The sequence below is a fragment of the Theropithecus gelada genome, chromosome X, assembly GCF_003255815.1.
Source record: "Theropithecus gelada isolate Dixy chromosome X, Tgel_1.0, whole genome shotgun sequence".
NCBI classification, from domain to species: domain Eukaryota; kingdom Metazoa; phylum Chordata; class Mammalia; order Primates; family Cercopithecidae; genus Theropithecus; species Theropithecus gelada.
Genome location: NC_037689.1, coordinates 102,423,115 through 102,436,354, shown reverse-complemented (window position 1 = coordinate 102,436,354; position 13,240 = coordinate 102,423,115). Strand labels below are relative to the sequence as shown.

At 41.8% G+C, this 13,240-nt stretch overlaps 1 protein-coding gene across 1 annotated transcript in view; it reads right to left on the bottom strand.

Annotated features, from left to right (window-relative positions):
* IL1RAPL2 (interleukin 1 receptor accessory protein like 2) overlaps positions 1–12,789 on the bottom strand; it is a 1,281,282-nt gene extending 1,268,493 nt beyond the window's left edge. The window contains exon 1 of the mRNA XM_025372668.1: positions 11,931–12,789. The gene's annotated coding sequence lies outside the window, so the exon portion shown is untranslated. The remainder of the gene's footprint in view (positions 1–11,930) is intronic.
* Positions 12,790–13,240: the final 451 nt, after the last annotated feature.

The window sequence follows — 13,240 nt, the reverse complement described above, 5'->3', positions numbered from 1 at the left end:
AAAGGGCATGATTTCATTCTTTTTTGTGGCTGCATAGTATTCCATGGTATATATGTACTACATTTTCTTTATCCAGTCTTCCACTGATGGGCATTTAGGTTGATTGCATGTCTTTACTATTGTGAATAGTGCTGCAATGAACATATACATGCATGTCTTTATGACAAAGTGATTTATATTCCTTTGGGTGTGTACCCAGTAATGGAATTGCTGAGCTGAATGATATTTTTGTATTTAGGTCTTTAATTTCTCTGCACCATAACTTTTTGACAAGTATCTTTATATATAATTCTATAATACATATAAAACAGCAGTTCTCTGCCCCTACCCCAAGTCCTTTTTCTTAAAGACAACTTCAACTTTTTAAGCTATTTCATCTGTTATGTATCTCCATGTTTATAAACAATATGTTCATGTCTGCTTCTTAGTCAGTTTTACATATTACCTGTTGAGTTCCTAATACAGAAGATAATGACCAGTTGTCCTCCCTCAATTATTCAAATATAGCTATGTGATAATTTTACATTATTATGAATATTAAGTTGTGAGTCAAATAGTATATCATGATTTCATTTCCTTTCTTGTACTTTTTGTTTTTCCTGCAGTTATAATGAGAATATGAGAATTCTCTCATTTTCATGTGACTCATTTTTCTATATCTCTATAACGAAGTGCCCTCAAACTTTCCAACAGATCATTAAAAACTCCTGAAAATAATTTTCCTGGAACATCCCTCCTAGAGCCCTCTCTCTTCCTGCTGAAAATCTGAATAAGTTGTTCCCTTGACCTATTTGCACAACTGATATGCTAGAGTTTCTCTTTATCTCTTATCTTTGCTTTATTCCCTGTTGCCTATATCTCTTTACTACTGTGCTGGATCCCCTCTGTGTTCCCCTCCAGGTCCCTTTCCACCATTCTGCACATGATCTCTGCTCTGGGACTGATTCTACATTAAAAGAACCCCCTTCAGCCCTCTCTGGTAGATCCAGCTCAGGATCAGGAAATGTGTAAGGTGTCTTCACACTACCACTTCTATCTCTGCCTTCATTTAAAAACCTCTGCCTCTTTGAGGCTCAAGCCATTCAACTTTAGCATTCTCTCTATTCTTGGAGTGGTCACCTTTCATTCTTCTAGATAGCACTAGTAGGAGCCCCTTCAAACTCTGTCTTTTCATGTGCCCCTATCATTGTTTGAGCACTTCTAACTTTCTGGCAGCACAAGATGTGCCCACCCTCATCTTTTTGCTTCTCTGCTCCAGGCCTGAGATAAGCAATTTCTTCAAAGAACTCTGATTACTTTTAGTGAAGATTAGTATTGACAAACTAAGACATGGGTGTTTGTTACGTTTATCGCTACTAATGTGTTGCTGTTCCTGGCCCTCTCAGTGGACAAAGTTAGGAAATATACATATGTGTAAGATATATAACCATTTACACAGACAAATAGAAACATAAATATATACATAGATGGAGACAGAAATAGCCATGAATGACTCTGATACTTCCAATTCAAAACGATAGGGTCCCTTCTAGCCTTCCCCCTTTTCATATTTGTAACTGCCTTCTATGACAGCGAGCAGTTCACTCCTGTTACTCTTAATATATTTATTTGCTCATTCTCCCAGCATGTAGTCAACTATCCGGCCTTGCCAAACTGCCACCCCACCCTGTATGGGTCCTGACCCCTGCAAGGCTACCATTCCTCAGATGCTCCCCTGACATAAGCCCTAGTCACTGCTGGGCTGCATCATCACCCTGCCCTTGTGCCCTCCTTATACAGACCCCGACCACCCTTGTGCTTTCTTCCCACCTCACAACCAGTTTTTACCTTACTTATCAGTCCCTGATGCTTCCTTCCCTATAGAGTTTTAATTCATAATCCATCATTTCCACAACTTGTACTAATATCTTCACCTTCTCATTATGTTGCTGCTGCGATGAATCCTGGCAAAACTCAGTTCTGGATCAACACAACTGTCCACTTCCTCCATTCTTACACCTGAGCAGAGCTTGAAAAAACTGCACAGCTGTGTAGACTGTTATCACTTATAAAGTCATGATCCCTAACCTCATTGGAACTCTCACTCTTACCTAAATATTCTTCTGTATTAATGACCTCTTTCCCCCAAGCTCCAACGCTCCAATTGGCTATTCAGACTTCCTTCCCAACTACTGCTACTTCCCAGAGAAAACAGGATAACTGAGGACATGGAACTCTTAAACACAAGATCCAGTGGAATTACTCACTTTGAACAAAACACTAGGGAATTGGGTGAGTATGGGAAGGGAAGGGGAGAAGGCGAGAGAATGAATGGAGTTAGAAAGTCAAGTCTGAAAGTGAAGTCAAAGGCAAGAACAACAGCCTGAATGGAAAAATGTAGTCTGAGATGAGCAGTGGGTGTACGAAATAACTACCGTGGGAAACAGATGGGAAAGAAAGCTGAATATGTACACGTAAAAAGTCTTCCTAGCACCTCTGCAGGGCCCAAATGAGGTTTTAGACCATGTACTGTTTCTGGCACAGGTATGAGTTTCTCTAGAGGAGTTCAGCCATAGAGATGTTGGAACAGAGAAAGTGGTGGTTAGTTGATCCAAAGACGGAGAGGGAGGTGTTGTAGGCAGCTTTAGTGACAAGATAATGAGTCTAGAATCAGATGAAGATATTAGCAAAAGGAGAATACTACGACGTTTAGGCTGGATAACAGAGGAAATATTATAAAGCAGTTATTAGGTTCAATTGGGAAATAACTGTACATTTTAGACTCCGAAGCAAAAGTTTCAGAGATTTTACCCCATCATCCCTTCTGGTTTCAAAATGCAATTATCTTTGGTCAACAGACTGCAATTAACACCTCCAAATATTAAGCAGGCTTTTAAAATGATATATCCTATGGTAAAATGCCTTAGGATACTTTTATAAAAAAAAGAACATAAAGACGAAATTGAAGAGTTGAGAGGGCTATGTCTATGGCTCCATCTGAAGCTTTTTTAATATCATATATTTTTGTGATTATAGAAGTAATATATCCTAATTGTAGAAAATTTGAAAGCTACATAACTGAACTAAATAGTATCTGTTACTACTCTCAGTATATATATTTTTGTGCCACGTTTAAATGCATAGGTTTTAGAGTGAGATTGGCTGGGTTCTCACCCCAGAACAGCCATTTCAATAGCTTTGTGACTTTAGGCAAATTACTGAACTCTGTGTCTCAGTTTCCTCATCTAAAAATTGTAATGAAAGTACCACCTACTTCCAAGTAAAATAGATTATTAATATGAAATGAGTTAATACATATAAAGTTGTACTTAGAATAGAACCCAAATATAATTAGTCTCCACTAAGTGTTAGCTATCATTATTTGTGCTTCCTTCAGAAGGATTCAAGTGTTAAATGTAAACATCGAAAATGTATATGGATAAACATATAAGATAAATCGGAACAAAGAATTGTAATACTTGATATGTAAAGGTTTATATTAGCTCAGAAATGTAACTTTCCATCAGCTAACCACCCACAAATAATAAGGTGTTATTTGGACTTTTATTTTTTATATTATAAACCTATTGTATATATCCTATAAATATATACAGTTATTTAAGTATTTTACAAGCTAGCTCTGGTAACACTTGCAGTGCCTCTAGAGGAATATGGATTGGGGAATGTGGGGAAAGGACCATGTAGTGTAATTTTCTGCTTTAACTAGACAAGGATAAAGCCTCATAAGATAGGGGCAGATGCCACATATCTTGGCATGAACTCACCTGCATGTAAAATACTTCGATAACTGTATACATTTTCGATGTTTATGTAAAATGCTCTACTGATTTTTCTTATTTCTTCCTTTATTATTAATAGAAAGTCCTGCTCCCAGGTTACTTTTATTATATTTTAGTTATTATATCTTTCCTTTTTTTACATTTAACACTTGAATCCTTCTGAAGTTCACATTTAACTTTGACTAGCTTATCTTATACATTATATAAGCATAATAACTGCCACTGTGCCTTAAGCAGAGTATTGAGTACCATAAGCATTTTAAATGCATTATAAAATATATGCTTGTATTATTTTCACTATAAATAAACAAAAGCATAGGCTGATTTTTTAAAGAAAATTCAAAGTCCTTCCACCTATAAATAACATTTTGGTGAAAAACTTTCTATACATTTCATATGCTTATATGCACACATAGATGTACAGAAATACATAAACAAGTAAAAAAATTGAATTATGCTGCTTTGTAAGCTATCTTTTCCATTAAATTGTATTTATGGATATATTTCCATATCAATAAATGTAGGTCTGCATTATTTTTAATGTGTCCAAGTAATTGATTAAAATGATCCATCCCAACTTAGTCAATACACTATTAGAGCCACTTATGTTGTTTTCAAAGCTTTGCCAGTATAAACTAAACATTAATGAACGTCCTTGTGTATACAGGTTTTGGTACTTGCATTTATCTTCTTAGAATAAATACTTAGTGAAATTGCTAAATCATAGAAGGCATTTTACATTTTTATAGATTGCCCACCCAACCTTTGGAAATGGACCAATTTAAACAGTACATTGGATCATCCATATCCCCACAGGTTTGCCAACACCGTGTTTTATGTTGGTTTTTGAAGCCTTCTTAATCTTATATGTGAAAACTATTAGTTTTTATTTGCAAAGTGAGTTTGGTATTCCTTTTTTGGTGAGTATTCTATTAATGAATTTTCCCCATTTTTCTATTAGATTTATTTTGTAATTAACATGTAGAAGTTATTTTATGTTAAGAATATCTACCCATTGTTATGTGTCACAGATATTTTTCCTAGTTTTTTAATTAACCTTGATTATGGTACTTTTTTTTACCGAAAAGACTTTTTTGAAGGTTAAATGTATCAATCTTTTCCTTTAAGCCTTCAGTCTTCATAAAATAATTAGAAAAACCTTCTCCATCTCAAGACGGTAAACATATTATAAAATAAAATGTTAAATTGTAATCATATAGATTTTCAAATAATCTAAAATATCTTTAAGTGTCTTTATAGTTTTTTTTACATTTAAATATTTGAGTCAGCTGGAATTAACTTTGGTTTAAATAGTGAGTATAGATGTAGCTTTATTAAATTTCCCCTCAATGACCAGCTGTTGTCCTAATCACATTTACTGAAAAATCTATCTTTGCCCCCAAACCCATGGATTTGAAATCCTTCTTTGTCATTTCTTAAAATCCATAATATACTTAAGATTATTTCTTTGGACACTGTTCTGTTATAGTAATGTGTCTGATCCTACACAAGTACCATAGTATTTTAATCATTGTAATTTCCAATATAAGTTATATGTGATAGATCAAGTTCTTTATAATTTTTTCTTCTTCAGAATTTTATCTGGAATTTATTTTGGTGTTTGACGTGACATAATTATCTGTCTCCCAAACAGAGTCAAGGTGATTCCTGTAATGTTACTAATTTGTGTTCTGAGAAGGAATTAAAGTGGCAGCACTATGACACTGGGAATTCTGCATAAACCCATGAAAGCAGTCACCTTTATGAACACATTTTTGGTGGAAACAAGTGTTAAGAACTATTGTTGTATAATAGTGCTACCCAATAGAACTTTCTGTTCTATAGCTGTACTTTCCAATATGGTATTCACTGACCTTATGTGGCTATCAAGTACTTGAAATGTGGCTAGGTGACTGAGAACTGAAATTTTTAGTCTTATTTAATTGTAATCAGTTTAAATTTATACAACTGCATATTTATTGAATAGAGCACTTCTAGAGCACAGCTGTTTTAAAAATCAGTGTCCTATTATACTGCTTCATGACATTATTGGCAAATAATAGATTTGGCAATTTCCTACTTAACCTGAAACTATCATTTACATAGTAAAATGCTAAGGTTGACACTGAGATCTCAAAGGCAGCTCAATTAAATAAATATGGAACAGATGCTTCCTATACCCTTGGCTCTCTGCAGAATAAAAGATAGCCTTCCAAAAGTTTAAAATTAAGTAGAGGAGATACAGTGATACAAAAATAACAATAATGGTTGCAGAACAAGGTGAAGATCATAAAAGAGGAATCAACAATATGCCAAGAGAGTTATGAAAAGGGAGAGATTGCTGAGCACAGTGATTCACACCTGTAATCACAGCACTTTGGGAAGCCAAGGCAGGCAGGTGACTTGAGCCCAGAGTTCAAGACCAGCATGGGCAACATGACAAAACCATATCTCTACAAAAAAAAAAATACAAAAATTAGCTGGGCATGGTGGCATGCACCTGTAGTCCCAGCTACCGGGTGCTGGGGGCTGAGGTGAGAGGATTGCTTGAGCCTGGGAGGTCAAGGCTGCAGTGAGCTGTGATCATACCACTGCACTCCAGCCTGGGTGGCAGAGTGAGGCCTTGTCTAAAACAAAAGAAAGAAAAAGAAAAGGGACAGATTATTTTAGCTATGAGGTATGAGAGATAAATTAGGGAGGGCTGCATTAAGCTGTTTCTTGAATATGGTTTGTTTTCAACAGGCAGAAGAGATGGAAATTGGGAGGAAAAATACTCCAGGGAAAAGAATGGCATAAGCAAGGGCACAAAAGATAGATAACAAAGGTTATAACTGGATAATGATGAGTGATCCAGTCTGGCTAATTATGCGAAACAGGAAGGTAGTGAGAAATATGGCTTACTAGGTAGACTGAGACTAAATATTAAAGAGCCTTAAACTTCTGGCCAAAGAATTTGGACTTGATTTTACAGCTAGTGAGGAGAGAATAAAATCCCTTTAGTCTAGTGCTATCTGAGCCAGGACCCCAGAGCAATCTAGCTTTGTGATGTCAATTAAACAAAGTTTCCCAACTTGGACAGACCATCTACCTCACAGATAATTATAAATATTAAGCAAGGTAAAGAAAGGGGAAGGGCATTCCCCAAAGTATAAAGCAAGCACAACATAAATGTTAAAAATTTGTAACATAATACAATGATCTAGATGATTCCTAGAGTGACACACACCCAAGTAAGCCAGAGCAAAATGACCTATTTGGGCATAGCAATATACTGTTAACAAACAGAAGACTATAAAACACCATTCTAATAATTTTTAAAAGGTGTAATTTCAGCAGGCAAACTGATAGGAAACAACACACTATTTGGGTCCCTGGATGTTGAAAGGATGATATAGACTTTCTGGGTTAGGAAACATATATCCCAAATCTGTTGTTTGAGTTCCCACCAAATGGTTGGCCATGCTATGTACTCACCTGCAATGTTAGAGAACTTCCTGTATTAGTTTGTTCTCGCACTGCTTATAAAGACATACCCAAGACTGGGTAATTTATAAAAGGGAGAGTTTTAATGGACTCACAGTTCCACATGGGTGGGGAGGCCTCACAATCATGGTAGAAGGCAAAGGAGAAGCAAAAGCATGTCTTACATGGCAGCAGGCAAGAGAGCTTGTGCAGGAGAATTCCCATTTATAAAACCATCACATCTTGTGAGATTTATTCACTACCACAAGAACAGTAGGGGGGAAATCAGCCCCATGATTCAATTATCTCCACCTGGCCCTGTCCTTGATCTGTGGGGACTATTACAATTCAAGGTAAGATTTGGGTGGGGACACAGCCAAACCATATCACTTCCTAAGGTTACAATTCAACTTATTTATTGCATCAGGCAACTCAAATTGTTAGAAACTATTTTAGATTCAATAACAATCTGTATGACTTAACAAACACTCACTAAGTAACACTTTTGAATAAAGAACTGCATGAGCTACAGGAAGATTAATCCTAACATGTAGGATATACTGAATTAGAGAGCAGATCAAAGACAGCAAGAAAAGACTTTTGTAGCAGGCCAGATCAAGAATCTAGAAGACCTAACTGCAAGTGGTGGCAGTACAAATGCAAAGGACAAAACCTATTCTAGAGACAGAATTCAGGGCATTTAATAAAAGACAGGATGCATGAGGTAGTGATGGATGAGGCACGCAAGAGCAGTCACAGATGAATGAGATCAGAAGTGCTAGGGTTAGAGAATGAGGACCTCATTAAAAGCAAGAGACAAAAAACAAAGGTTTGCTTGGGGGAAAATGTTAAGCCAGTGTTTTAATACATTTTTATGCCAACACAACACCCAAATAGAGGAATAAAGCAAACCAGCTAAAAAACATTTTGAAACTCAAGAGAGAAGCCAAGGTATAGCTGTGAAATTAATGGGAAAAATAAAGCAAGAAGGCTACTAAATCTAGGCTCCTTGGCACAGATAATATGTATTTAGATCATTTGACAAAAGATTTGGAACCATGTCTGTGGCTGGGGAAGCCCAAAAGAAACTGCCCCACAGTGGACTCACTCCAGTGCCTCTGATCTCATTAGGAGCTAGTTCAAAGTGAACCAACCCAAATAGCGGTAGCTTTGGCCAGATGGATCCATGTGTTACGTCTTTGCATCAGGCCTTACATTAGACACATTTTTAAAATAGAGGTGGGGTGTCACTATGTTGCCAAGGCTGATCTCAAACTCCTGGGCTCAAGTGATCTTCCTGCCTTAGTCTCCCAAAGTGCTGGGATTGTTACAGATGTGAGCCACCATGCCAGGCCTGGACAGACACATTTTATTTTGGCAAATTCCTTGGCACTTGCAGCTCCAAGTCTAAAGATAATGAGAGGCTTATTTTCAAGTCCTAGCTCAGGATAATTAAAGCACATATTGCATATTCCACATTTATCTTCCTCTACCAAGTTGGCTCCAATCACAGCTTTCTGACCTAGGATCAAGGGACAGTTCTCAGAGATTAAAAGGTGTGAGTTTCTGACTACAGCTAGAAAACATCCCTGAAAAATTCCTGTTAGTCCACACCTCGAGGTTTGGCAATGATTTTTCTTTCATATATTATTAGTGAAGACCTCAAACTTGGGACTTTTTATCTCTTCCACTTGATTACAGTGCATTTTCGCAAAGGAGGTTATGTTACTTCTCAGATGAAGAAGGCAGTGTGTACATTTGTCTTCCAACAGTCCCAGCTGTAATCATTACTGCTGCAGTTACAGGAAATTTCCAAATACAAAGGATAAATGTATGTTCTCCTTTGGTTTCACCATAGTGCTACAACCTGTCACAGAATCTACTCAGGCTGTCACATTGCACACAGTGATGATTTTATTTAAGGCACAGATGTGAACACAAAATTCTGTTTTACCAAAGTATACGATCATTTCAACCATATTTTAACTCATTTCACCTTCCCAATCTTTCCCCTTCTTCCCAAACAGCAAATGTTTGCACTGAGACACTTCAATAAACTATGGAAGCCAGTGTAAAGTGAAGTTTATTGTTTTAAACAATGCTGGAATAGTCACTTCATAATTCATCTTTTTTATATGGTGAGATTCTTTACAGCATGTCTTTTTAAAGCTAAATAAAATTTCAATGGGCTTTGCAGCTGTGGAGACATGTTGCAGATGGCTATAAGGGGCTGTTCCCCAGGTTATCTCACCATCAGTTCACCCTAGTAAGCAGTATATGCGTGTATGGACTCTATTGCCAGTTATTGGCAAACAAGAATGTTCTACACCATTGAGGAACTATTTCTCAGGATATGAATGGGTAAATCAAGATTCAGACTTGATTTTACCTGTAAATGCCACAGTCCAGGAGCACCCTGATATCCACCACCCCTGACCAGCGCCTTTAGCCTCTGCACAGAGAGGTCAAAGTGGTAGAAGCCCCGCAGAAACTAAAACTGGCCGATTGCTCAACCTGAGTTAAGATTGGCCAGATATCAGAGAGAGCAGCAGAGGCTATTTCACAAAGCCCGATTGAAATCCTCAACCCTACTGCTCTAAAGGTCTGGCCTTGACCTATAGGGCAGAAGCAGAAGCAGCCGCAGCTGTCTGTCACGAAGGCAGCTTTGGTGGCATCTTGTCTCTCCTTCAGATCAGCTGGGGTTAGAGTGGGCAAGTCAGGAGCCTTTGATGCCACAGCCCTTTATCCACATTTAAACGCTATTTAAATCAGCAGCTTCCACCGCAGTAGTTGCAGGCTGTCTACCCCAGGGCAGCCCTCAAATTGGAGAGCTAACTGTAAGCAGGTGGCTCAAAACTGGAGTCGCCGCCTCGGGTCCAGCAGCCGCGCCGTGCGACTGTACTGGCCATAGAGCAGGGGTTGCTCCGCGGAGGAGAGGAGTGGAAAGGATGCAAGTGACGAAGATGGGCACTTCTGCTGAAGCCTAGGCTCAGGAATACTTAGGAATTTCACCCTCCCTAGGTCCCAGGGTAGTTGCCCAATTGCTATCTATGGGGAAGCCGGGAGCATGGAGAAGAACGCGTTCTGTGCGGCAAGAAGGGGGGAAAGCCTAAGTATCTGAGACCCTGCTGGCAAAGAGCCCAGTGGTACAACAGTGCATGGATACTAGTGCCCGAAAATCATCTGCTTCCACGGCAGGTAATTGTGAGCTGTCTAGCCCAGGGCGGCCGGCAAATTAGAGAGTTCACACCGTATGGGGCGGCTCAGAGATGGAGCCAAAACCTTGGGTCAGCCGCGGTGGGGTGGGAGATGAGGATGTCAGTGGGAAAATGGACCCCAGTCCCAGACACTTGCCCGGAAAACTTAACTCCTTCCTTTCCAGGGACTCTGTAACTGAGGTAGTCTTCCTGAACTGTAGGACGCCCGCTGAACTTGCAGGCTCAGAAACGTGTCCTTCCCTCCCTCCTTACTTCCTTGGGTCTGTTCCCAGCTGTGCCTCATGTTTAATAATCTACAGCTTGGTTCCCCTGGCCAGGAAAAGAAAGAAGGATTCCTTCTTGGAAATCTACGCATTCGATTGAATGTAGTGGTGGTGGGCAGGTCCCACTTCCTCATTCGGGGACAAGATACTCCTAAATAGACTCCCCCTTAAAAAACACCCGTGGTAGGCTCTAGAGTAACTTTCAACTGAGAAGTACTTTTCCAGCACTTCTGTGCAGTCACAACTTTTGTGGGTGGCAAGGGGAAAATCTTGAACACTTGTTTACTAATGTCTCTAAGTCCTTGGGTGGCACAGATGGCAAGGGGATGGCTGCAGGGACCAGGAGAAACCCCTGAAGCAGACATTTGTTATAATACACATTTCCCTTGCCAGGGTCTCCTTACCAAAGCATTTTTCTTAAACGTCTGATAGTGACAGATCAAGCTGTTTGCTCCAATCCCGAGCCCAGAGAGGCAAGGCGAGCCACTCGCGAGTGGCTATGCCTACTCTCCCACTCTAGGGTTCCTTCACAAGGAGTCTGAAGCGCAACTTGGCGCGGGCAGATGCTCACGCCTGAGCAGCAGTGGGGACCTGGGAAACCCACTCTAGGGGTATCGGGGATTCTTGCGGGAAGAGGAAAGGGGGCATCTCGGGAACCGCAGAGGAAGTACCTTCAGGCTCTCAGTGCCGGAGCACGGTGATGGCCCCAGATACCCAGCGATCTCCCCTGTCTAGTGCTTGGTGGGAATCCCCAGGAGCGGCAGCGTATTGCTGGGCAACCCCTCACTATTCCACCCAGGAGCCGCCTTGAACCTCTTCCCAGCTCCGGTTGCTCTACCAGCTGCGGGCAGAAATGTGGGCAGTCAGAAGCGCCCAGTTGGAAATTGCCTTTCAGGCTGCAGAGCCCGCGCGCCAGCCGCAGAGAGCATGAAGATCCCGCCGCGGAAACGCAACGCACTGGCTCGCGGGCACCTGAGGGACGGCGCACGCTCCTCCCAGGCCGAAGAGCCCCTGGCCTTCGGAGCTCTATTCCCTAAACTTCCTGGGAAGGCTAAAGGAAGAGAAAGCCAACTGGCAAATTTCCAGGCGCGGAGACCAGAGCTGCAGGAGAGATAAAGCCTCCATTGGCTGCGGCCTGCCCTGAGAGCGCAGCGCGTTCTCCCCTGGCCCTTGCCAGTCAACTCTCCAGCTCTGCGAGCGGGCATTACCTGAGTCTTGCAAAACAGCCAGCAAAACGTCCAGCAGGTCTCAGATGCGTAGTTCCATGTCCAGGGCGAGATGGCGAGCCAGGTTCCGGAGAGCGCGGGCTGGGACTTCCCGGGCAGTCGGAGTGGCTGGAGGGGGCGAGAGGAAGATCGCGTCTCCCCCAAACAGCGTCCAGTACAGCCCCGACTGTTTTCTCCACTACCTGTCTTAGCCAAAGAGGATGCTAGGAAACTTCCCCCCGGCCAGGGAAGATTTCTAGAGTTCAGAGCTTCTGTGGACTTTGGGGAAAGCTGGAAAGGGAGAGTTAAGGAGGGTTTCTAAATCACTCAGCTCCGCAATTAGAATGGCAGATGTCGGCCTCTCTCTGTCTCTTAGTGACTAGACTCTCCTAAGTCGCCTGCCTCCCAGACTCTTCCTTTTGCGCGACTTCGCTTCGGAGCAGCCTTGCTCCAGCAACACCTTGCCTCGGCCAAGCGGTGCACGCCGGGACGCGGGCGCCTCAGCCTGTGGCCCTCGAACCACTTGCGAGGTAGGCACACTCCAGAAGGAGCGAAACACCAGCTGCCCTGTCGCCCTAAGGGAGGGGCAGGAGGCAGGTGCAGACTCTGCCTGTCCACCTCCCTCCCTCCTGTTCACTTCCCCAGTCTTTCCCGGGAACCCTACAGTCAGTGAGCAAAAGCCTGTAAGTCTCCCTTAGTTCCGAAGAGGGAGGGGCGCCTGGAAATGAGCTCCAGGCTCGCCTCACATCCTGCCACCATTCCTGCCGCCTCCAAAATATGCCTGGAGTGCGGGTGGGAGGGTAGTGGGAGTCACCGAGAGCTGCGTTTTTGTCGCTAACAGTTTGGTGCCTCCTGGCTGACTGATTGCACAGGGGAGGAGGTGGGAATTAGAGAGAAGCGCTCTGGCGCGTCACGAAAAGAGCTGCTTCTGCTCCTCCTCCTCTTCCACACCCCTTTAGATTTGGGAGCGCGGGGAGGGGAGGCAGATTGAGAAAGGCTGCCAACCCCAAGTCCCCCATCCCCTGGTTTAAAAAAAAAAAAGCGCTCTCTCTTACCTTTCTCGGGAGAAGGAAAGCGTGTCCCGGCAGCGCCGTCTAGCGTCCTTACTAGAGTAGACCGGCGAACAGGATTGGGGTGAGCGCTCAAATGAGTGCAGGTGTGGAAAGCCACTAAAAGTTTTTAGCTCTCCCGGTCTGCAGTTCTAGCCGCAGAACAGGTATCTAGTTCAGTCAAGAGTTCACCTGCTTGGTTCCCCGGAGACTGGAACTTGCTTTTAAAGTCGCAAACCACCTAGTTTTTCTTATAATTCGAGC